The sequence below is a fragment of the Hyla sarda genome, chromosome 11, assembly GCF_029499605.1.
Source record: "Hyla sarda isolate aHylSar1 chromosome 11, aHylSar1.hap1, whole genome shotgun sequence".
Classification (NCBI taxonomy): Eukaryota; Metazoa; Chordata; class Amphibia; order Anura; family Hylidae; genus Hyla; species Hyla sarda.
In genome coordinates, this window is record NC_079199.1 from 90,583,325 (window position 1) to 90,607,287 (window position 23,963).

A 23,963-nucleotide genomic window follows, 5' to 3' on the forward strand; every position below is an offset into this window, starting at 1 on the left:
AAGGACTAAGGTTATAATTAACTGTACCTCTATATATAACTGTTTCCCCTGAGGAAGCTGCTTTATGCAGCAGAAACGCGTTGGGCTATATATATAGATTGGTACAATTGATATCCGAGTTAACCTAATACCAGTAAAAGTTATGTTTTAGCACTTCCTATGGTTTTATTCCCCTTTATTATTTATCATTCTTGCTGGGAAGAGTCATTAAAGGGGTTCTCCGATGCTTAGACATCTTATCCCCTATCCAAAGGATAGGGGATAAGATGCCTGATCGAGGGCGTCCCGCAGCTGGGGACCCCCATGATCTTGCATGCGGCACCCTGTTTGTAATCAGTCCCCGGAGCGTGTTCGCTCCGGGACTGATTACCGGCAACTATAGGGCGGGCGGCGTGTGACGTCACGCCACCGCCCCCGTGTGATGTCATGCTCTGCCCCTCAATGCAAGCCTACGGGAGGGGGCGTGACAGCTATCACGCCCCCTCCCGTAGGCTTACATTGAGGGGCAGAGCGTGACATCACACGGGGGCGTGACGTCACACGCCGCCACCCTGTAGTCGCCGGTAATCAGTCCCGGAGCGAACACGCTCCGGGGACTGATTACAAACGGGGTGCCGCGTGCAAGATCACGGGGGTCCCCAGCGGTGGGACTCCTGCGATCAGGCATCTTATCCCCTATCCTTTGGATAGGGGATAAGATGTCTAAGCACCGGAGTACCCCTTTAAGTATTTCACCTACTGTGAGGTGGATACAATACCACAGATCTTACATTAAGATCTGTAAATATAATACATTTTCGTTAATAAAAAACATAAGATTGTTGCAGTAATTCAGACCTTGTTGTGCTCTAGTTTCTAGATTTAAGATCCAGAAAGCTTCCCTGGTGTACAGGGCGTGTGACCAGTCACCTCCTCGTCTGGGGTGATTAACCTTTTCAATTCCCTGGATGATGATACTGTCACAAGAACCTGAATGGGTTTCATTGATGTGCTTAGATAGACCTAAAATGGAATGGTTGGATGTATCTCTGCTATCCCTCATGTGTTCTGCTATTCTGTGTTTGTTTTCTTGCTGTACATCCCACATATTGGGGGAGAGTGTGTTGCAAACTGTGCACATAGCGCAGTATACAGTGTGGGAGGATTCACAGTTAAAGGGGTACTCCGGTGAAAACCTTTTTTAATTTTTTAAATCAACTGGTGCCAGAAAGTTAAACAGATTTGTAAATTACTTCTATTAAAAAATCTTAATCCTTCCTGTACTTATTAGCGGCTAAATAATACAGTGGAAATTCGTTTCCGTTTGAAACACAGAGCTGTCTGCTGAATCACGAGCACAGTGCTCTCTGCTGACATCTCTGTCCATTTTTAGGAACTGTCCAGGGTAAAAGGAAATCCCCATAGCAAACATATGCTGTTCTGGACAGTTCATAAAATGGACAGAGATGTCAGCAGAGAGCACTGTGTTCCAAAAAGAAAAGAATTTCCGCTGTAGTATTCAGCAGCTAATAAGTACTGGAAGGATTAAGATTTTTTAAGAAGTAATTTACAAATCTTAAGCCACTAGAAGGGGAGAGAGCACACCGTGCAGCTAAACATGCAGATATACCATACCGCTGGTGTACACTGTCAGCCTCCGGACCCGATAAGTAACAACGCAGCACCTGCGGGGTGCACACACTAGATAAAGTATCAAACAATACAATGCAAAGAGGAAGCGTGCACTCACCGCGGGTAAACAGCTGCAGGCCCAAGGTCCGGGATCACCACGGCATAGACAAAGACGGTAAGGGGCGCTCAGAGGCGCCTCTGAGCGCCCCTTACCGTCTTTGTCTATGCCGTGGTGATCCCGGACCTTGGGCCTGCAGCTGTTTAACCGCGGTGAGTGCACGCTACCTCTTTGCATTGTATAATTTACAAATCTGTTTAACTTTCTGGCACCAGTTGATTTAAAAAAAAAAAAATTTCACCGGAGTACCCCTTTAATGAGGGTTTTTATGGGGTAGGTGTGTCCCATTTCAGCTCATGTGAAGATATTAGAGGTTTTAATGTGTCTGCAAAGATTGCAACGGGCTCCCCCACATCTATAACATCCCTTAGTACCAAGCCACGTTTCAGTTGCTTCATGGGAAGAAAAATCATCGGGTGATAATAGATTGCCCAGAGGTTTGGCCCTTTTGGCTACACACTAGAAAGCTGAATGGAGAATTTGAGCAAGGATGGAGTCGTGGTGTAAAACAGAATGTCTGACAAGAATATCCGTATCTGGTTAAAATTGACACTGTACAGTGGTGAAAAAGTGAGGCATTTTTCCGTCGTGGTATGCTGTAGGTTAATTCTTTTGGTTAAATATTGTTCTCGAGTTTTAGAATCCGCTATGGGGTTTTGCTCTTTTTAGCACACCATAGGTGTAACCTCTCTGTGATAGACGAATAGTTATCTCACAACTTGCTAGCGCGTATGACATATGATCAGAACAAGCTCTTTTTGCTCTAATAAACTCCCCCATGGGGAGATTTTTGGTTGTGTGACTTGGATGACCGCTATGTGTGTGTAGAATGTTATTGCAGCCGTCGGTTTACGGTATAGCTTCATGTCCATTTTGCCAGTCGTGACATTACCTGTGAGTGTCCGATCCAAAAAATCAATTTGACCTGCTGTGGTGTGGTAGGTAAACTGTAAGTTTAAATCATTATCGTTAAGAAAATCAATAAAAGGGACGACGTCATCTTGGGGCCCCTGCCATACTAGAAGGAGATCGTCTATATAACGGCCGTACCATAAAATATGTTGTTGAATTAAATTACTGGCGGCATATAGACGATTCTCCTCCCAGAAGGCCATGTAAAGATTCACCAGGGATGGCCAAAATTTCGCCCTCATCGAGCAACCTGAGATCTGAACATAGTAGGAACTAGAGAAAAGCGAAGTTACAGTGATTCGATTCGTCACAAACTTCTCGGCTCGGCAGTTTCTGACTTTATCCTGCATAAATTAGTTCAGCTTTCAGGTGCTCCAGTGGCCTTGAAAAGGTGGATACAGTCCTAGGAGAGTCTCCAGCCACCGGAGCACCTGAAAGCTTTATGCAGGATAAAGTCAGCAACTGCCGAGCCGAGAAGCTCATGATGAATCGAATCACTGTAACTTCGCTCTTCTCTAGTAGGAACCATTAAATGTAAAATAGTTGTGTTGAAAACAGAAAAATCAATACATCCAGTATATACCCTTGTAAATCAGAGTAATAATTACTGTAATGTTCAAGATGATATTTGATTGCCTGGACAGCTAAGATTATGCAGGATACAAATGTACAAAGACACTATGTCACATGACACACACATACATTTTTCATGCCATTTTAAATGGGAAACAGCCCCTAGCAGTACTTTTGTGTCTTGGATAAAACCAGATGTTCTTGCAACCAGTGTGCCTCCAGCTGTTGCAAAACTACAACTCCCAGCATGTATGGTCTATCAGTGCATGCTGGGAGTTGTCTTTGCAACAGCTGGGAGTTGTCTTTGCAACAGCTGGGAGCACACTGGTTGCGAAACCGTGAGTTAGGTAACAAACTTAGTGTTTTGCAACCAGTGTACCTCCAGCTGTTGCAAAACTACAACTCCCAGCATATACGGTCTATCAGTGCATGCTGGGAGTTGTCGTTTGCAACAGCTGGGGGCAAACTGGTTGCGAAACCGTGAGTTAGGGAACAAACTTAGTGTTTTGCAACCAGTGTACCTCCAGCTGTTGCTAAAACTACAACTCTTAGCATGCAGTGACAGCGGAAGGGCATGATGGGACTTGTAGTTATGCAACAGCTGAAGGCATACTACTACAACTTTCAGCATGCACTTTGGCTGTCCGTGCATGCTGGGGGTTGTAGTTATGCAACAGCTGGAGGCACACTGGTTGCAAAACACAGAGTTTACTTAACTCAGTGTTTCCCAAACCGTGTTCTCCAGCTGTTGCAAAACTACAATTCCCAACATGCATGGTCTGTCAGTGCATGCTGAGAGTTATAGTTTTGCAACAGCTGGAGGCACACGGTTTGGGAAACACTGAGTTTGTAAATAGACATTTTCCCAACCAGTGTGCCTCCAGTTGTTGCAAAACTACAACTCCCATCAGGCCCAGACAGCCGAAGGGCATGTTGGGAGTTGTAGTTTTGCAACAACTGGAGGAGAAACGTTTGGAGACCACTGTGTAGTGGTCTTTAGACTGTAGCCCTCCAGATGTTGCAAAATTTCAACTCCAAGCATGCAGAGGCATGCTGGTAGTTGTATTTTGGCAACATCCGAAAGGCCAGATGTTGCCGAACTACAACTCTCAGCATGCCTGGATAGTCTCTACATGCTTGGAGTTGAAGTTTTGCAACATCTGGAGGGCTACAGTTTGGATACCACTGTATAGTGGTCTCCAAATTGTGTCCTTCCAGATGTTGCAAAATTATAACTCCCAGCATGCCGAGACTGAAGGGCCAGATGTTAAAAAACTACAACTCCCAGCATGCCTGGACTGTCTGAGCATGCTGAGAGTTGTAGTTTTGCAACATCTGGAAGGGAACAGATTGGAGACCACTGCAGTGGTGTCCAAACTGTGGCCCTCCAGATGTTACAAAACTACAACTTCCAGCATGCCCAGACAGCCAAAGGCTGTCTGGGCATGCTGGGAGTTGTAGTTTTGAAACTCTTAGAAGCAGCAGTGACGTTCACTTTACAGCGATCTTCACTGCTGCCTCTGTTGCCTGAGCCTCGTTTCTGCGGCTGGTCCCCGCGTGTCCTCCAGGTATCTGCTGCCAGTCCGGTCTCTGATCATCCCTATTTTTTGGGCGATCAGCCTGGAATCCCCTTTGGGTGTCTCAGGACCTCCCCCCAGGGGTTTGCACGGGGTCCCGGCCCAGCTCGCGGCGGGGACCTGAATTCCCACGGGCGTACAGGTATGGCCTTGGTTCTTAAGTACCAGGGCGTCAGGGCATACCTGTACATCCTTGGTCCCTAAGTGGTTAAACTTTGACGCCAAAATAAATTAAAATTAACACTAAATGGTGTTACTCCAAATTTTTCATTTTTACATGGTCTAATAGGAGAAAATGAACCCCAAAATTTGAAACCCAATTTCTCCCAATAAAAAAAATGCCTCATATGTGGACATTAAGTGCTCTGCTTGTGCACTACAGGTCCCAGAAGAGGAGCGCTATTGGACTTTTGTAGAGAGAATTTTGCTGGAATTGAAGTCGGCCATGTGCATTTACAAACCTCCCATGGAGCCAGAACAGCCGAAACCCCCCACATGTGACACCATTTTGGAAACTACACCCCTCCAGTAACGTAAAAAGGGTTGCAGTAAGTCCTTACAGCCCACAGTTTTTTTTGAACAGTGATTTTTTAACACTAAAATTATGGTGTTAGGCCAAATTTTTCATTTTCACATGGAGAAAATGGACCCCAAAATGGGAAGCCCAAGTTCTCATGATTAAAAAAACAAAAAAAAAAAAAACACCCCATATGTGGACGTAAAGTGTTCTGCTGGTGCACTACAAGTCGCAGAACAGAGGCGCGCCATTGTACTTTTGGAGAGGGAATTTTGCTGGAGTTGAAGACGGGGGGGGGGGGGGGGGGGGATCTTGTGCATTTACAAACTTCCCATGGTGCCAGAACAGCAGACCAAAACATAACCTTTGATGACAGATTAGTTAAAGTACTTGAACAAAAATAAGTCACCTCAAAAAGTGTGTGCACACGTCCAAAACCTCAAAAAGCACGTGCCCCTGGGTGACAGGGTGGGGACAGTCAATAAAGTAATTGATACAGTATTAATAGTAATGAGTGCTGCTAGAGAGGAGCTTATAGATGTGGAGGGTTAGCTTGTAGAGCTGGAGGGTTAGCTTGTAGATGTGGAGGGTTAGCTTGTAGATGTGGAGGGTTAGCTTGTAGATGTGGAGGGTTAGCTTGTAGATCTGGAGGGTTAGATTGTAGATGTGGAGGGTTAGCTTGTGGATCTGGAGGGTTAGCTTGTGGATCTGGAGGGTTAGCTTGTGGATCTGGAGGGTTAGCTTGTGGAGCTGGAGGGTTAGCTTGTGGAGCTGGAGGGTTAGCTTGTGGAGCTGGAGGGTTAGCTTGTGGAGCTGGAGGGTTAGCCTGTGGATCTGGAGGGTTAGCCTGTGGAGCTGGAGGGTTAGCTTGTGGAGCTGGAGGGTTAGCTTGTGGATCTGGAGGGTTAGCTTGTGGATCTGGAGGGTTAGCTTGTGGATCTGGAGGGTTAGCTTGTAGATGTGGAGGGTTAGCTTGTAGAGCTGGAGGGTTAGCTTGTGGATCTGGAGGGTTAGCTTGTGGATCTGGAGGGTTAGCTTGTGGATCTGGAGGGTTAGCTTGTGGATCTGGAGGGTTAGCTTGTGGATCTGGAGGGTTAGCTTGTGGATCTGGAGGGTTAGCTTGTGGATCTGGAGGGTTAGCTTGTAGATGTGGAGGGTTAGCTTGTGGATCTGGAGGGTTAGCTTGTAGATGTGGAGGGTTAGCTTGTAGAGCTGGAGGGTTAGCTTGTAGATGTGGAGGGTTAGCTTGTAGAGCTGAAGGGTTAACTTGTAGATCTGGAGGGTTAGCTTGTAGATCTGGAGGGTTAGCTTGTAGATGTGGAGGGCTAGCTTGTAGAGCTGGAGGGCTAGCTTGTAGATGTGGAGGGTTAGCTTGTAGATGTGGAGGGTTAGCTTGTAGAGCTGGAGGGTTAGCTTGTAGAGCTGGAGGGTTAGCTTGTAGAGCTGGAGGGTTAGCTTGTAGATGTGGAGGGTTAGCTTGTAGATGTGGAGGGTTAGCTTGTAGATGTGGAGGGTTAGCTTGTAGATGTGGAGGGTTAGCTTGTAGAGCTGGAGGGTTAGATACAGCTGTTGAAAATGCTTCAGAAGATGGCAAATAACTAGAAGCAGAGAAATGAAAGGGGAAAGCGCCCTCTAACACTGTCTCCCTCGCCAGCCGTCCCTGCCTTTTGAGGGACCCACCTCCTTAACAGGGTGGGCTCAACCATGAAGACATTCCCTCTCCTGGTGTAAGAGAGGGGAGAAAACAAAAAAAAAAAGTGGGAAGGTGGAGGTATACAGAAGGATGATGTCACCCAAGCCTGTCACACTAGTGGCACAGTGTCAAAACAAAAGTATTTACAGGTGAATCTTAAAGCATCTAATCATATGCTTAAGAAAATAATGATCAACTTGTTTGGTCACATGTTCCTACTAGAGATGAGCGAACTTACAGTAAATTCGATTCGTCACGAACTTCTCAGCTCGGCAGTTGATGACTTTTCCTGCATAAATTAGTTCAGCTTTCCGGTGCTGCGGTGGGCTGGAAAAGGTGGATACAGTCCTAGGAGACTCTAGGAATGTATCCACCTTTTCCAGCCCACCGGAGCACCTGAAGGCTGAACTAATTTACGCAGGAAAAGCCATCAACTGCCGAGCTGAGAAGTTCGTGACGAATCGTATTTACTGTAAGTTCACTCATCTCTAGTTCCTACGCGTTTCCCCCCATCCAATCAGTCACAGGTTCATCAGGGAACCAAAGGACCACTCTATCCAAAATAATATCTTACAAAAATGACCATCCAAATGCAATTGAGTTGAAAATTCTTTATTTAAAAGAAGCAACACGGCTCTAAATTGCCCAAGTGGTAATGCGCCTAGATGACAGTAAGAACAAACATAGCAACTAAGATAGAGCTAGAATGGCGTGTCTTGTAGTAGATAGATTATATGCAGTAATGTCTATGCAGCACTCAGACATCAACCAAAACCTCAGAGCAACAATTAGGCATGGATAGATAGATATAGTAATGTTAGCAAAAAATGTAATAGCCATGCATGTGAAAAAACAATAACTCAATAGGTAAACTCAGATAAAGGCTATGGCTACTATACAAGCAAGGGCGTGTAATGGCACACACTGGATATACACTGCTCAAAATCTATTTCACATGCTGTTGTGCAAATGGAACAGACAACAGGTGGAAATTATAGGCAATTAGCAAGACACCCCCAATAAAGGAGTGGTTCTTCAGGTGGTGACCACAGACCACTTATCAGTTCCTATGCTTCCTGGCTGATGTTTTGGTCACTTTGAATGCTGGCGGTGCTTCAGATGGAGTCTACAACTGACACAAGTGGCTCAGGTAGTGCAGTTCATCCAGGATGGCACATCAACGTGAGCTGTGGCAAGAAGGTTTGCTGTGTCTGTCAGCGTAGTGTCCAGAGCATGGAGGCGCTACCAGGAGACAGGCCAGTACATCAGGAGACGTGGAGGAGGCCGTAGAAGGGCAACAACCCAGCAGCAGGACCACTACCTCCGCCTTTGTGCAAGGAGGAGCACTGCCAGAGCCCTGCAAAATGACCTCCAGCAGGCCACAAATGTGCATGTGTCCACTCAAACGGTCAGAAACAGACTTCAACCTGGGCAATTGACCAGGGCCCCTATATCCAAAAGGGCCCTCTGAGCTCTAGAGGAACATCACTGCATTTTGCCACGATCGCGGTGAAATAGGCAAATTGTGTCAGACTACAGTAATGTGAGAGTGGCCCTGTGGGAGCCCTGGCTTCAGAGAGCCCACAGAGCAGAATAGACACTCACACTGTGTGGTAAAGGACCTTCCCTATGATGTCAGGTCCTTTACCATACAGTGTACAAAGAGGAAGAGGTAATAGGGTAAAGCATGGAAGGAGGGGGCTGTGAGGAAGGTGGGGAGACCAGTACATGTGATGAGGGGCATATAAACTGTATATAGGGGGTAAAGTTATCAATATATGGGGAGCATAGGAAGCAGTGTATAATGGGAGAAGGGTGCCATAGGGAGCAGTATATATGTGATAGGGGGGTCATAGAGAGCAGTATATATGAGATTGGAGGCCATAGGGAGCAGTATATATGTGATAGGGGGTCATAGAGAGCAGTATATATGAGATTGGAGGTCATAGGGAGCAGTATATATGAGATTGGAGGTCATAGGGAGCAGTATATATGTGATAGGGGGTCATAGAGAGCAGTATATATGAGATTGGAGGTCATAGAGAGCAGTATATATGAGATTGGAGGTCATAGGGAGCAGTATATATGAGATTGGAGGTCATAGGGAGCAGTATATATGAGATTGGAGGTCATAGGGAGCAGTATATATGAGATTGGAGGTCATAGGGAGCAGTATATATGAGATTGGAGGTCATAGGGAGCAGTATATATGTGATTGGAGGTCATAGGGAGCAGTATATATGTGATAGGAGATCACAGGGAGCAGTATATATGAGATTGGAGGTCATAGAGAGCAGTATATATGAGATTGGAGGTCATAGGGAGCAGTATATATATGATAGGAGGTCATAGGGAGCAGTATATATGAGATTGGAGGTCATAGGGAGCAGTATATATGAGATTGGAGGTCATAGGGAGCAGTATATATGAGATTGGAGGTCATAGGGAGCAGTATATATGAGATTGGAGGTCATAGGGAGCAGTATATATGAGATTGGAGGTCATAGGGAGCAGTATATATGTGATAGGGGGTCATAGAGAGCAGTATATATGAGATTGGAGGTCATAGAGAGCAGTATATATGAGATTGGAGGTCATAGGGAGCAGTATATATGTGATAGAGGGTCATAGGGAGCAGTATATATGTGATAGGGGGTCATAGGGAGCAGTATATATGTGATAGGAGGTCATAGGGAGCAGTATATATGAGATTGGAGGTCATAGGGAGCAGTATATATGTGATAGGGGGTCATAGGGAGCAGTATATATGAGATTGAGATTGGAGGTCATAGGGAGCAGTATATATGAGATTGGAGGTCATAGGGAGCAGTATATATGAGATTGGAGGTCATAGGGAGCAGTATATATGAGATTGGAGGTCATAGGGAGCAGTATATATGAGATTGGAGGTCATAGGGAGCAGTATATATGAGATAGGAGGTCATAGGGAGCAGTATATATGTGATAGGAGGTCACAGGGAGCAGTATATATGAGATTGGAGGTCATAGGGAGCAGTATATATGTGATAGAGGGTCATAGGGAGCAGTATATATGTGATAGGAGGTCATAGGGAGCAGTATATATGTGATAGGAGGTCATAGGGAGCAGTATATATGTGATAGGAGGTCATAGGGAGCAGTATATATGTGATAGGAAGTCATAGGGAGCAGTATATTTGTGATAGGGGGTCATAGGGAGCAGTATATATGTGATAGGGGTCATAGGGAGCAGTATATATGTGATAGGGAGTCATAGGGAGCAGTATATATGTGATAGGGGGTCATAGGGAGCAGTATATATGTGATAGGGAGTCATAGGGAGCAGTATATATATGATAGGGAGTCATAGGGAGCAGTATATATGTGAAATTCGGGGTCATACAGAACAGTATATATGAGACAGGGCCATTGGGGGCAATGCGTGGAGGGGGGAGGGTCTTTTTGTTCAGTGTGGGGTCTGTACACCAAAGGTCATCACCAATACACAGAATATCTGATCCTGTGAGACCTGGGACCACCACCGATCATGAGGAGAGAGGTCCCTTGTCCCCCAAATGAATGGAGCAGCAGCACATGATCACCTGCAGCTCCATTTGTTCTCTATGGGACTTATAAACATTGCTGATCGCTGCCCTCACATGTATGGAGACCCCATAGAGAATGAATGGAGTGACATGGGATCATGTGCTGCTGCTCCAATCACCCAGAGGTTCCAGTGGTCGGATCCTACCGATAAGATTTTTACACTGTCCCCTGGATATGCTGTAGACATGGTAATGGGGCAGCAGCAAGCAAAGCAGGTTGTCCGTGTAAAGGATGGGGGTTGTGTTACTATAGAGTTTTGGGTAGACTGCAGAAGGGGGCACAGATGTCTTGGTATAGTCTTTAGTCATCAGGAGACATCATTATATTTGCCTGGGCTGGATGGGAAAGAGAACAAGTACAATCAGAGAAGACGCCCCCTGTGGTCACTGGATCTAATAGTCCTGTATGCTGTGACTGCTTCTGATCTGGTGAGAGCTGCTCTAACATGGCCACGATACAGGAGTGTTTTAGGGTCTGATTTATTTTAATGGTTAAAGCGCAACTGTCGCATAAAAATAAGTCAATAACCATCAGCACAGCCTACGAGCTGATCACTGGTATACTGCGACCTACAAGCTGATCTCTGGTATACTGCGGCCTACGAGCTGATCACTAGTATACTGCGGCCTACGAGCTGATCACTGGTATACTGCGGCCTATGGGCTGATCACTGGTATGCTGCAGCCTACGAGCTGATCACTGGTATACTGCAGCCTATGAGCTAATCACTGGTATACTGTGACCTATGAGCTGATCACTGATATACTGCAGCCTACGAGCTGATCACTGGTATACTGCAGCCTATGAGCTAATCACTGGTATACTGTGACCTATGAGCTGATCACTGATATACTGCAGCCTACGAGCTGATCACTGGTATACTGCGGCCTACGAGCTGATCACTGGTATACTGCGGCCTACGAGCTGATCACTGGTATACTGCGGCCTATGGGCTGATCACTGGTATACTGCAGCCTACAAGCTGATCACTGGTATGCTGCATCCTACAAGCTGATCACTGGTATACTGCAGCCTACGAGCTGATCACTGGTATACTGCGGCCTACGAGCTGATCACTGGTATACTGCGGCCTATGGGCTGATCACTGGTATACTGCAGCCTACAAGCTGATCACTGGTATGCTGCAGCCTACAAGCTGATCACTGGTATACTGCAGCCTACAAGCTGATCACTGGTATACTGCAGCCTACGAGCTGATCACTGGTATACTGCAGCCTACGAGCTGATCACTGGTATACTGCGACCTACAAGCTGATCTCTGGTATACTGCGGCCTACGAGCTGATCACTGGTATACTGCGACCTACGAGCTGATCTCTGGTATACTGCGGCCTACGAGCTGATCACTGGTATACTGCGGCCTACGAGCAGATCACTGTTATACTGCAGCCTACGAGCTGATCACTGGTATACTGCGGCCTACGGGCTGATCACTGGTATACTGCAGCCTACGAGCTGATCACTGGTATACTGCGGCCTACAAGCTGATCTCTGGTATACTGCAGCCTACGAGCTGATCACTGGTATACTGCAGCCTACGAGCTGATCACTGGTATACTGCAGCCTACGAGCTGATCACTGGTATACTGCGGCCTACGGGCTGATCACTGGTATACTGCTACCTACAAGCTGATCACTGGTATACTGCGGCATACGAGCTGATCACTGGTATACTGCGGCCTACGGGCTGATCACTGGTATACTGCGGCCTACGAGCTGATCACTGATATACTGCGGCCTACGAGCTGATCGCTGGTATACTGCGGCCTACGGGCTGATCACTGGTATACTGCTACCTACAAGCTGATCACTGGTATACTGCGGCATACGAGCTGATCACTGGTATACTGCAGCCTACGAGCTGATCCCTGGTATACTGCGACCTACAAGCTGATCACTGGTATACTGCAGCCTACGGGCTGATCACTGGTATACTACGGCCTACGGGCTGATCACTGGTATACTGCGACCTACAAGCTGATCTCTGGTATACTGCAGCCTACGAGCTGATCACTGGTATACTGCGGCCTACGAGCTGATCGCTGGTATACTGTGGCCTACGGGCTGATCACTGGTATACTGCGGCCTACGAGCTGATCACTGATATACTGCGGCCTACGAGCTGATCGCTGGTATACTGCGGCCTACGAGCTGATCACTGGTATACTGCGGCCCAGGAGCTGATCTCACTGGTATACTGAGGCCTACGAGCTGATCACTGGTATACTGTGGCCTAGGAGCTGATCACTGGTATACTGCAGCCATCTCTCTGTTTTGGCACTTTGTGTCTTCTATGCTGTAAAAATTACTTTTACCCACAGTTGCCAAAAGTCAGAGAGGAGTTTCCAGGGATCTACAATGCCCCGGGGCTGCCAAGACTCTCTTCTCTGGCATCACAGCAGTGCCCCAGTCTGACTGGCACGCAGCTCTGTTTCTTTCTAAGTTAGTGAGCTGTGCTGGGGCAGTGCTGTGATGTTGGAAAAGAGATTACAGATCCCTGACTAAGCCTCTCTGACTTTTGGCATCTGTAGATAAATGTCCTTTTTACAGAATAGAAGACAAGGAGTGCCAAAACAAATGTATGGCTGCAGTATACCAGTGATCGGCTTGTGCTGTGCTGACAGGTTATTGAACTATTTTTATGTGACAGTGGCGCTTTAAACAAAAAGTATTCACTATGGGGGAGATTTATGAAAGCCGAGGATGCTACTCTCATTTTTAAAAAAGGCCTCTGATTGGTTGCTATGGGCAACTCCACCACTGATTCTCTGCACGGGTTTTCATAAATCTCCCCCTATATAGCTTTGATTTGGACCCTATAATGCATTTGTGTTGTGGTCTTCAGCGGAGATGCAACACAATTCAACATGGTGATCTTTGGTCATGTGACCCATGGGCCCCATTTTTATTTTTGCCCAGGGCCACACTTAGTCTAAACCCGGCCCTGTTTTTGGGGAAGGAAAAGCAGCATAGGAAGAAGCTTTTGTCCTAATATCCCATGCTTAAATCCTTACCCCATATCCCCTCCTCATATGCTGACCCCAAATCCCCTCCTCCTATTCCAACCTCATATCCCGTCCTCATATCCCGACCTCATATCCTGTCCCCATATCTCGTCCCCATATTCCGACCTCATATTCCGACCCCATATCCCGTCCTCATATCCCGTCCTCATATCCCATCCTCATATCCCGACCTCATATCCTGTCCCCATATCTCGTCCCCATATCTCGTCCCCATATTCCGACCTCATATTCCGACCCCATATCCCGTCCTCATATCCCATCCTCATGTCCCGTCCTCAGTTCCCATCCCAATATTTCATCCCCATTTCCCAACCTCATATCCTGCCCTCATATCTTGATCTCATATCCCGTCCCCATATCCCGACCTCATAGCCCGACCTCATATCCCAACTTCATAGCCCGTCCTCATATGCCAACCCCATATCCCGACCTCATAGCCCGTCCTCATATCCCAACCTAATATGCCAACTCCATATCCCGTCCTCATATCTAATTGTCATTTCTAATTCTCATATCCCGTCTTCAGGTGAAGCTGCGTTGTGGTAAAGATATTGTAAGCTGAAAATAAAAGGGGTGTTGCTTAAAGGGCGTGTGTTTGCAAGATGGGGCATAGAATGCAGGGAGGGTGTGGCCTGCCAGCCGGACTGACACATTTATCAGGAGATGCAGAGCGGAGCTTGTGGAGTAAGGTACCAGAAGTCCTATATACTTGCATGGGACTTGAAACAAAAAACCCATCCTTCACATATGGGGATAGGTTAGGGGTTAATTTAACTATTATATACTTTTATTTGACATATAAGTAACATGTGACCAAGTATTATCAAAATATCTCCAGCCGTACAGAAGTTATGCAGTAACATATATTTCCCATAGGATTGCATCTAAGGATGAGCCGGCTCGTCCTGACACGGAGAGCTGTGTATGACGCAGGGTCCTGACTCGAGTCCACGTCATGCCGGCCGGCCCCCAGCTGATTCCAAACAGAACTGTGTGGGGATTTAGAACTTTGCACAAAATGTATCATGTGGCTTGCACAAGTATGGAAAATTTGGTGCAATCAAAACTATCTACAAAAAACATCTACAGCAACATTGATAAATATCCCCTATTGAGTTTTATATATAGATAAAGACAGAATAGAAGTGTTATGTAGGGGTAAATGCAAAAATAACTCTTTTCCTTAGCAATAATGATATGTATATATATATATATATATATATATATATATATATATATATATATATATATATATATAATATGTGTGTGTGTTTACATTTCTTCCCTCGCTTATAGGACTGTTAGACAAGGTTGGTGACATCACACATGTGACCTCACAAGGGATTAGCTATATCTTTTCCTTTCTTATACTCAGGCACCAAAGAAGACAAGACATTTCAAGGATCAGAGGGAGGATGATCAGGAGCAGCCGAATACAACCAACAAACCAAGAAGATTGGTTCTCAGCAAAACACCTAGGACAGGATAAGGACAACATTCAGCAAAGAGAAGTTGAAAGGGGTCATCCAGGATGAGAAAATCAGAGCTAATTTCTTCTAAAAACTGCCCCACCTCTGTCCTAATGTTGTGTGTGATATCGCCGCTCAGTTCTTAGAAAGTGAATGTGAGAAAACTTGTAATACTACACACAACATGAGGACAGGTTTGGCGCTGTTTTCGGAAACAAATAGCTCTGTTTTCGATTCCCTTTAACAAACTCCTAGGATCCAGCAACATTCATCTGATGGACGGCACAGGTAGGTCACTATATGTCCTTCTATACATCTCTCACTATTACCACCAGATTCATGTAACTGACACAATCCTTTCAATGGCCTCAGGGCTGAACTTCTAGACCAGTGGTCTCCAACCTGCGGACCTCCAGATGTTGCAAAACTACAACTCCCAGCATGCCCGGACAGCCGTTGGCTGTCCGGGCATGCTGGGAGTTGTAGTTTTGCAACATCTGGAGGTCTGCAGGTTGGAGACCACTGTTCTAGACACACGGGGGAGATTTAGTTTTGCAACATCTGGAGGTCCGCAGGTTGGAGACCACTGTTCTAGACACACGGGGGAGATTTATCAAAACCTGTCCAGAGGAAAAGTTGCCAAGTTGCCCAGTTGCCCATAGCAACCAATCAGATCGCCCCTTTCAGTTTTAACAAGACCTCTGCAAAATGAAAGAAGCGATCTGATTGGTTGCTATGGGCAACTGGGCAACGTTTCCTCTGGACAGGTTTTGATAAATCTCCTCCTATATGTTTTTCTATACATTTCTCCCTATTCCCATCAGATTCATGTAACTAACACAATCATTTCAATGGCCTCAGGGATGAACTTCTAGACACACGGGGGGAGATTTATCAAAACCTACGTCCAGGGAGAGAATCATCTTTCATCCTTTAGAGATAAATGGGGAGATTTATCAAAATCTGTGCAAAGGAAAAGTTGCCCAGTTGCCCATAGCAACCGATCAGATCGCTTCTTTCATTTTGGAGAGGCCTTGTTAAAAACGAAAGAAGCGATCTGATTGGTTGCTATGGGATACTGGGCAACTTTTCCTCTGCACAGGTCTTGATAAATCTCCCCCTTTATCTTTTAGAGGCCTTTTGAAAAATGAAAGAGGCTATTTGGTTGCTATGGGCAACTGCACCACTCTTAGATTTTGATAAATATCCCCCACTGAGTCTCTAGGCCCCTCCAGCTGACCTCTGTATATTGGTTTAATCATGCGGTGATAAGAACATCTACAGCAACATTGTTAAATGTCCCCTATAGAGTTTTATATATAGATAAAGACAGAATAGAAGTGTTATGTAGGGGTAAATGCAAAAAATCACCCTTTTCCTTAGCAATAGTGATATGTATATATATATATATATATATATAAATATATATAATATGTCTGTGTGTTTACATTTCTTCCCTCGGTTATAGGACTGTTAGACAAGGTTGGTGACATCACACATGTGACCTCACAAGGGATTAGCTATATCTTTGCCTTTCTTATAATCAGGCACCAAAGAAGACAAGAAATGTCATGGATCAGAGGGAGGATGATCAGGAGCAGCCGAATACAACAACAAACCAAGAAGATTGGTTCTCAGCAAAACACCTAGGACAGGATAAGGACAACATTCAGCAAAGAGAAGTTGAAAGGGGTCATCCAGGATGAGAAAATCAGAGCCGATTTCTTCTAAAAACTGCCCCACCTCTGTCCTAATGTTGTGTGTGATTTTCGGAAACAAATAGCTCTGTTGTCTATTCCCTTTAACAAGGGCTGGACTGGCCTAGCGGGATACCGGGAAAATTGCCGCTAGGCCGCGTGCCCTCTGGGCCGGCAGTGTCTGGAGGACAGGCTGCCTGAGTCCCGACAAATCACTGTATCAGTCTGTCAGGACCTGTGTGCTCGGCAGCTGCAGCATTACACACAGATCCTGAGACGCCTGACAGCTGATACCGTGAGGGGAGGTCCGGAGGACAGAGTCTGTACTGGGAGCTGTACAGAGAAGACACTCACCTCGGCCTCTACTCTCTGCCTTCTCACTGCTCCTGGTCCCTCCTCCTGTCGGCACAGTGACTGCAGCTGCTAGGGGGAAGATCTACTATGCAGGGTGAGAGGAAAGGGGACCTAATGCTATTACTATGTAAGGGGAAAGGGGAGAGAGTCCTGTTATGTAGTGTGTGATGTGGGGTGCTGGAGAGGGGGGTCATGTGATGTGGGGTGCTGGGGAGGGGAGACATGTGATGTGGGGAGCTGGAGAGGGGGGACATGTGATGTGGGGGGCTGGAGAGGGGGGACATGTGATGTGGGGTGCTGGAGAGGGGGGACATGTGATGTGGGGTGCTGGAGAGGGGGGACATGTGATGTGGGGGGCTGGAGAGGGGGGGCATGTGATGTGGGGGGCTGGAGAGGGGGGGACATGTGATGTGGGGTGCTGGAGAGGGGGGACATGTGATGTGGGGTGCTGGAGAGGGGGGACATGTGATGTGGGGGGCTGGAGAGGGGGTACATGTGATGTGGGGGGCTGGAGAGGGGGGACATGTGATTGTGTGGGGGGCTGGTAATATGTATGGGGATAATATTCCTCCTTGTATACTAGTACAGTGACCCCCCGACCTACGATGTCCCCGACATATGATGAAATCGACATACGATGGCCTCTCAGAGGCCATCGCATGTCGATGTCAGCATCGACATACAATGCTTTTTTATGTCGGGGCCATCGCATTTAGTGCTATCCGGCAGCGCCAAATGCTTAAGCTGCTGCCGGATAGCAGCTTAATGTTCCCCGTGTGGTGCGGTAAGTATTACTTACCCCTCCACGATGCTCCGGGGTGCCCTCCGGGTCCAGCGCTGGTCTTCCGGCGTCTTCTCGGCCCTCTCCGATGGCGTCAATACGCTGCTGCGCACGCCATCCAATAGGAATGGCGTACTCAGCGGCGTAATGACGTCGCTACGCAGGCCCAGTAAGGCCTTGCGGAAGACAGAAGAGGACCGGAGAAGACAGAAGAAGACCGGAGAAGACAGCGGAGGACCGGAAAAGACAGCGGAGAGCCCAGCGGAGGCCCAGGATCACCATCGGGAGCGGCGGGGACACCATCTCGAGCGGCGGGGACAGGTGAGTACAGCTTCCTATACTTTACATTGCACGGATCCCTCAACATACGATGGATTCGACAAACGATGGCTCGTTTGGAACGAATTACTATCGTATGTTGAGGGACCACTGTATTATTGGTAATATTACTCTCAACATACAGGAATTGGTCAGTAACAGTATGATGGTAATATGTATGTTGATAATTTTCCTCCTTGTATACCGGATTTTCACATATATCCTTTTTTAACCTGCTTTAAAGTGGCCGCAGCGTTGGCTGCTTGTTAAAGATTAGCAGCCTGGCCGCGGCCACTTTAAAACAGTGACCAGCTCCAGGCCCCGTGCCCGCAGAGGGCCCCCGTCACATACGGGACATCCCTGTGTCCCGAAAAATCTTTTTAGGACACAAGGATGCCCCGTTTACCTCATAGTGGCCCCGCGTTAACTTTAAAAACACTGGGGCCGTTGGGAGGAAGCACACGCAGTGACGTCACTGACGTCACGTGCGTGCGCCCATAGCAACAGTACAGCAGAGCGCAGCAGTGAGGAGGACGCGCGGGTATGGTAAGTGACCTGCGGTCATCTTCATTGTTCCCGGGATGGGCCATAGCAGTAGATCGTGACCCCGGAGCGGTGGTCGGAATACTCAAGTGGGGCAGTAAACAGGCATACAGCCTCCAGCCATACACTGTATATGGCTGAAGGCTGTATGTCTGTAGGGGAACATACTGCACCTAATGTGGGGGAACTATACTGCACCTAATGTGGTGGAATTATAGTGCACCTAATGTGGGGGAGCTGTACTGCACCTAATGTGGGGGAACTATACTGCACCTAATGTGGGGGAACTATACTGCACCTAATGTGAGGGAACTATACTGCACCTAATGTGGGGAATTATACTGCACCTAATGTGAGGGAACTATACTGCACCTAATGTGGGGAGCTATACTGCACCTAATGTGGGGGAACTATACTGCACCTAATGTGGGGAACTATACTCCACCTAATGTGGGGAACTATACTGCACCTAATGTGGGGAACTATACTGCACCTAATGTGGTGGAATTATAGTGCACCTAATGTGAGGGAACTATACTGCACCTAATGTGGGGAGCTATACTGCACCTAATGTGGGGGAACTATACTGCACCTAATGTGGGGAGCTATACTGCACCTAATGTGGGGAATTATACTGCACCTAATGTGAGGGAACTATACTGCACCTAATGTGGGGAGCTATACTGCACCTAATGTGGGGGAACTATACTGCACCTAATGTGGGGAACTATACTGCACCTAATGTGGGGAACTATACTGCACCTAATGTGGGGAACTATACTGCACCTAATGTGGGGAACTATACTGCACCTAATGTGAGGGAACTATACTGCACCTAATGTGGGGAGCTATACTGCACCTAATGTGGGGAACTATACTGCACCTAATGTGGGGGAACTATACTGCACCTAATGTGGGGAGCTATCCTGCACCTAATGTGGGGAGCTATAGTGCACCTAATGTGGGGGAACTATACTGCACCTAATGTGGGGGAACTATACTGCACCTAATGTGGGGGAACTATACTGCACCTAATGTGGGGGAACTATACTGCCAATAGAGATGAGCGAACTTACAGTAAATTCGATTCGTCACAAACTTCTCGGCTCGGCAGTTGATGCTTATCCTGCATAAATTAGTTCAGCTTTCAGGTGCTCCGGTGGACTGGAAAAGGTGGATACATTCCTAGGAAAGAGTCTCCTAGGACTGTATCCACCTTTTCCAGCCCACGGGAGCCCCTGAAAGCTGAACTCATTTATGCAGGAAAAGTCATCAACTGCCGAGCCGAGAAGTTCGTGACGAATCGAATTTACTGTAAGTTCGCTCATCTCTAACTGCCAACCTAATGTGGGGGAGTTTACCTAATGTGGGGGGAACTATACAAAAATATAAAATTGTACTATTTTGATCCCTGTAACTCTTATTTTTCTGTATATGGGGATGTATGAGGGTCATTTTTTGCGCTGTGATTTGTAGTTTTTATCGGTACCATTTTTGTTTTGATGGGACTTTTCAATAGCTTTTTAGATATTTTTTTTATAGTATCTGAAGTGACCAAAAACAAAAATGTTCAAATCTGGTTAGTGCACTATTACGACTTTTGGGGCCCCACTTTTGATTTTGCCCAGGGCCACGCTAAGCCTAAAACCGGCCCTGATTATAAGGGAGTGTTGTGCCATTTTACTTTTTGAATTTGTGGTGGACTATGATCGGGTCTTGGACGCTGACACCACTTTATTGAAACATTTGCAAAGTACTGGTGTATTCCTTCTGTGATATATATATATATATATATAGAGCCACGCAAAGTGATACGCCTGTGCTCGGTGGCCGTTTGCTGGCACAATGACACAATGCTGTGGGGCTGGTATACAGTAATTTCCATGGCTGGTTTTCATCCCCAGTCCGGCCCTGACTTTAACAAACTCCTAGGATCCAGCAACATTCATCAGATGGACGGCACAGGTAGGACACTACGGGGGAGATTTATCAAAACCTGTCCAGAGGAAAAGCTGCTGAGTTGCCCATAGCAACCAATCAGATGGCTTCTTTCATTTTACAGAGGCCTTTTTAAAAAAATGAAAGAAGCGATCTGATTGGTTGCTATGGGCAACTCAGCAACGTTTCCTCTGGACAGGGGTTGATAAATCTCCTCCTATATGTTTTTCTATACATTTCTCCCTATTCCACCAGATTCATGTAACTAACACAATCATTTCAATGGCCTCAGGGCTGAACTTCTAGACACACGGGGGAGATTTATCAAAACCTACGTCCAGGAAGAGAATCATCTTTCATCCTTTAGAGATAAATGGGGAGATTTATCAAAATCTGTGCAAAGGAAAAGTTGCCCAGTTGCCCATAGCAACCAATCAGATCGCTTCTTTCATTTTGCAGAGGCCTTGTTAAAAATGAAAGAAGCGATCTGATTGGTTGCTATGGGCAACTGGGCAACTTTTCCTCTGCACAGGTCTTGATAAATCTCCCCCTTATCTTTTAGAGGCCTTTTGCAAAATGAAAGATGCTATTTGGTTGCTATGGGCAACTGCACCACTCTTAGGCTGCACAGATTTTGATAAATATCCCCCACTGAGTCTCTAGGCCCCTCCAGCTGACCTCTGTATATTGGTTTAATCATGCGGTGATAAGAACATTTCACTTAACCACCTAAGGACACAGGGCGTACAGGTACACCCTGGCTCCCTGGTACTTAAGGACAAATAGCAGATCGGGGGCGGGGGGGGGGTGTGGGGGGTTAAAGTTCGGTGCCCCGCTCTGGCCACCCACTGTTGTCCGGGCAGAGCAGAGTGACCAGCGCCGGAAGTGACTTACCGTCAGCGGGCGACGATGAGGTGCGGCTGGCTCCCTGAAGCCGGTGAGTTGTTGCCTAGCAACATCTGGAGTGCTACAGTTTGGAGACCACTATACAGTGGTCTCTAAACTGTAGCCCTCCAGATGTTGCAAAACTACAACTCCCAGCATGCCCAGACAGCTGTTTGAGCATGCTGGGATTTGTAGTTTTGCAACATCTGGAGGGCTACAGTTTGGAGATCACTGTGCGGTGGTTTCTAAACCGTGGCCCTCCAAATCTTGCAAAACTACAACTCCCAGCATGCCCACACAGCAAACAGCTGTCTCGTCATGCTGGGAGTTGTAGTTGCATACCTCCAACTACATCTCCTAGCATGCCTTTCGGCAATCAGTACATGCTGGGAGTTGTAGTTTTGCAACAGCTGGAGGCAGACTGGTTAGAAAATACTGAGTTCGGTAGCAGAACCTAACTGAAGGTTTTCCAACCAGTGTGCCTCCAGCTGTTGCAAAAGTTCAACTCCCAGCATGCACGGTCTGTCAGTACATGCTAGGAGTTGTAGTTTTGAAACAGGGTACATTCACACGGGCAGGTTTACAGTGAGTTTCTTGCTTCAAGTTTGAGCTGCAGCAAATTTTTCACCACAGTGCAAACTCCCGCCAGTGCCAATGTACCCGAAAAACACTACACTAACACATAATAAAGGCTAAAACACTACATATACACCCCTTACACTGTCCCCCCCAATAAAAAAAAAACGTATTGTACAGAAGTGTTTCCACAAACTGAGCCGCCAGCTGTTGAAAAACAACAACTCCCAGCATTTCTGGACAGCCACTGACTATCTAGGCATGCTGGGAGTTTAGCAACAGCTGGAGGCACCCTGGAAATCACTGGCATAGAATACTCCTATGTCCACCCCTATGCAATCCCTAGTTTAGTCCCCAAATGTGCATGGCGCTCTGTATTTCAAGGAAAAAGTTTAGGGCGACATTTAGGGTATTTCCATACTCAGGAGCAATCGCTTTACAAATTTTTGGGGGCTTTTTCTCCTTTTACCCCTTATGGAAAGGAAAAGTTGGGATCTACACCAGCCTGTTAGTGTAATTTTTTTTTTTTTTACATTAACATGCTGGTTTTGCCCCATACTTTTTCATTTTCACAAGAGGAAAAAAGACCCCAAAATGTGTAACACAATTTCTCCTGAGTACGGAAATACCCCATATGTGGGCATGAAATGCCCTGCGGACGCACAACAAGGCTCAAAAGTGAGAGCGCACTAAGTACATTTGAGGCCTAAATTGAAGATATGCACAGGGGTGGCTGATTTTACAGCGGTTCTGATGCAAACGCAAAAAATAAATGCCCACGTGTGACCCCATTTTGGAAACAACACCCCTCACGGAATGTAACAAGGGGTATAGTGAGCCTTAACACCCCACAGGTGTTTGACAAATTTTTCATTTTCACGAGGGAAAATAGGAAAAAACTAAACAAAATTTGTAATCCCATTTCTCCTTAGTAAGAACATACCCCATATGTGGATGTAAAGTGCTCTGCGGGCAAACTACAATGCTCAGAAGAGGAGGAGTGCCATTGGGCTTTTAGAGAGAAAATTTGTCTGGAATTAAAAGCAACTGAAGGACAAATGAATTAAAGGATGGCAGCATATGGCAACTTTACTGTTTGCATTTTTAAAACCAAAAAAGGAGTGTATCATTGTTAAAAAGGCTGTTTTTGGAGATGGACAGGCAGGCTGAAGGGGAGGAGGTAGGCCTGTATTTTGTACTTAAAAACTCAAATGGGTTTTTGGGTTCAAAATGTGTAATTTTCTTCTATGTTGCTACCCTTTTATAATCCATACTCAAACAAGCACACTGGGAAATTTTGGAAGATGTCCCGCTCTGCCAATCTCTGGAAGATACTCGGAAGGCCAGGTATTGTAGAAGAATTTTTATTTAAGCATACAATGCGTTTCAAAGCCGAACTGGCTTTTTCATCAGGCATGCACAATAAGCTAAAAAGCCTGTATATATAGGTAGAAACAATTAGTGATAATGAGCACATGGTTGGTCACGGAAGTGACGACAGTACATTTCAGGTAAATTCAACAGGTAACAGACAAAAAGGCATCCACAGTCAGAATCACTTGTAAACATAATAGACCATAAGCAATTCAATAAAATGCTTGCACAAAATACAAATATATATATATAGTATTTAAAAAAAAAACAATAAATACTATATAAAAATTAATAGACTAAAAAAAATATTTAATTTTGTTATCTGGAAGTTCTTTCAATCATCTCATTTAATCCATCTGGATTCAAAGTATGAATCTTAAAAATCCAGTAGGACTC

General features: G+C 46.1%; 1 long non-coding RNA gene across 1 annotated transcript; it reads left to right on the forward strand.

The window, feature by feature from the left end:
- Nucleotides 1–15,007: 15,007 nt before the first annotated feature.
- Nucleotides 15,008–23,634, forward strand: LOC130295917 (uncharacterized). The gene is made up of 3 exons (XR_008849046.1): nucleotides 15,008–15,389; nucleotides 16,649–17,246; nucleotides 23,126–23,634. It is a non-coding gene; the product is annotated as an uncharacterized LOC130295917 (long non-coding RNA).
- The last annotated feature ends 329 nt before the right edge of the window (nucleotides 23,635–23,963 follow it).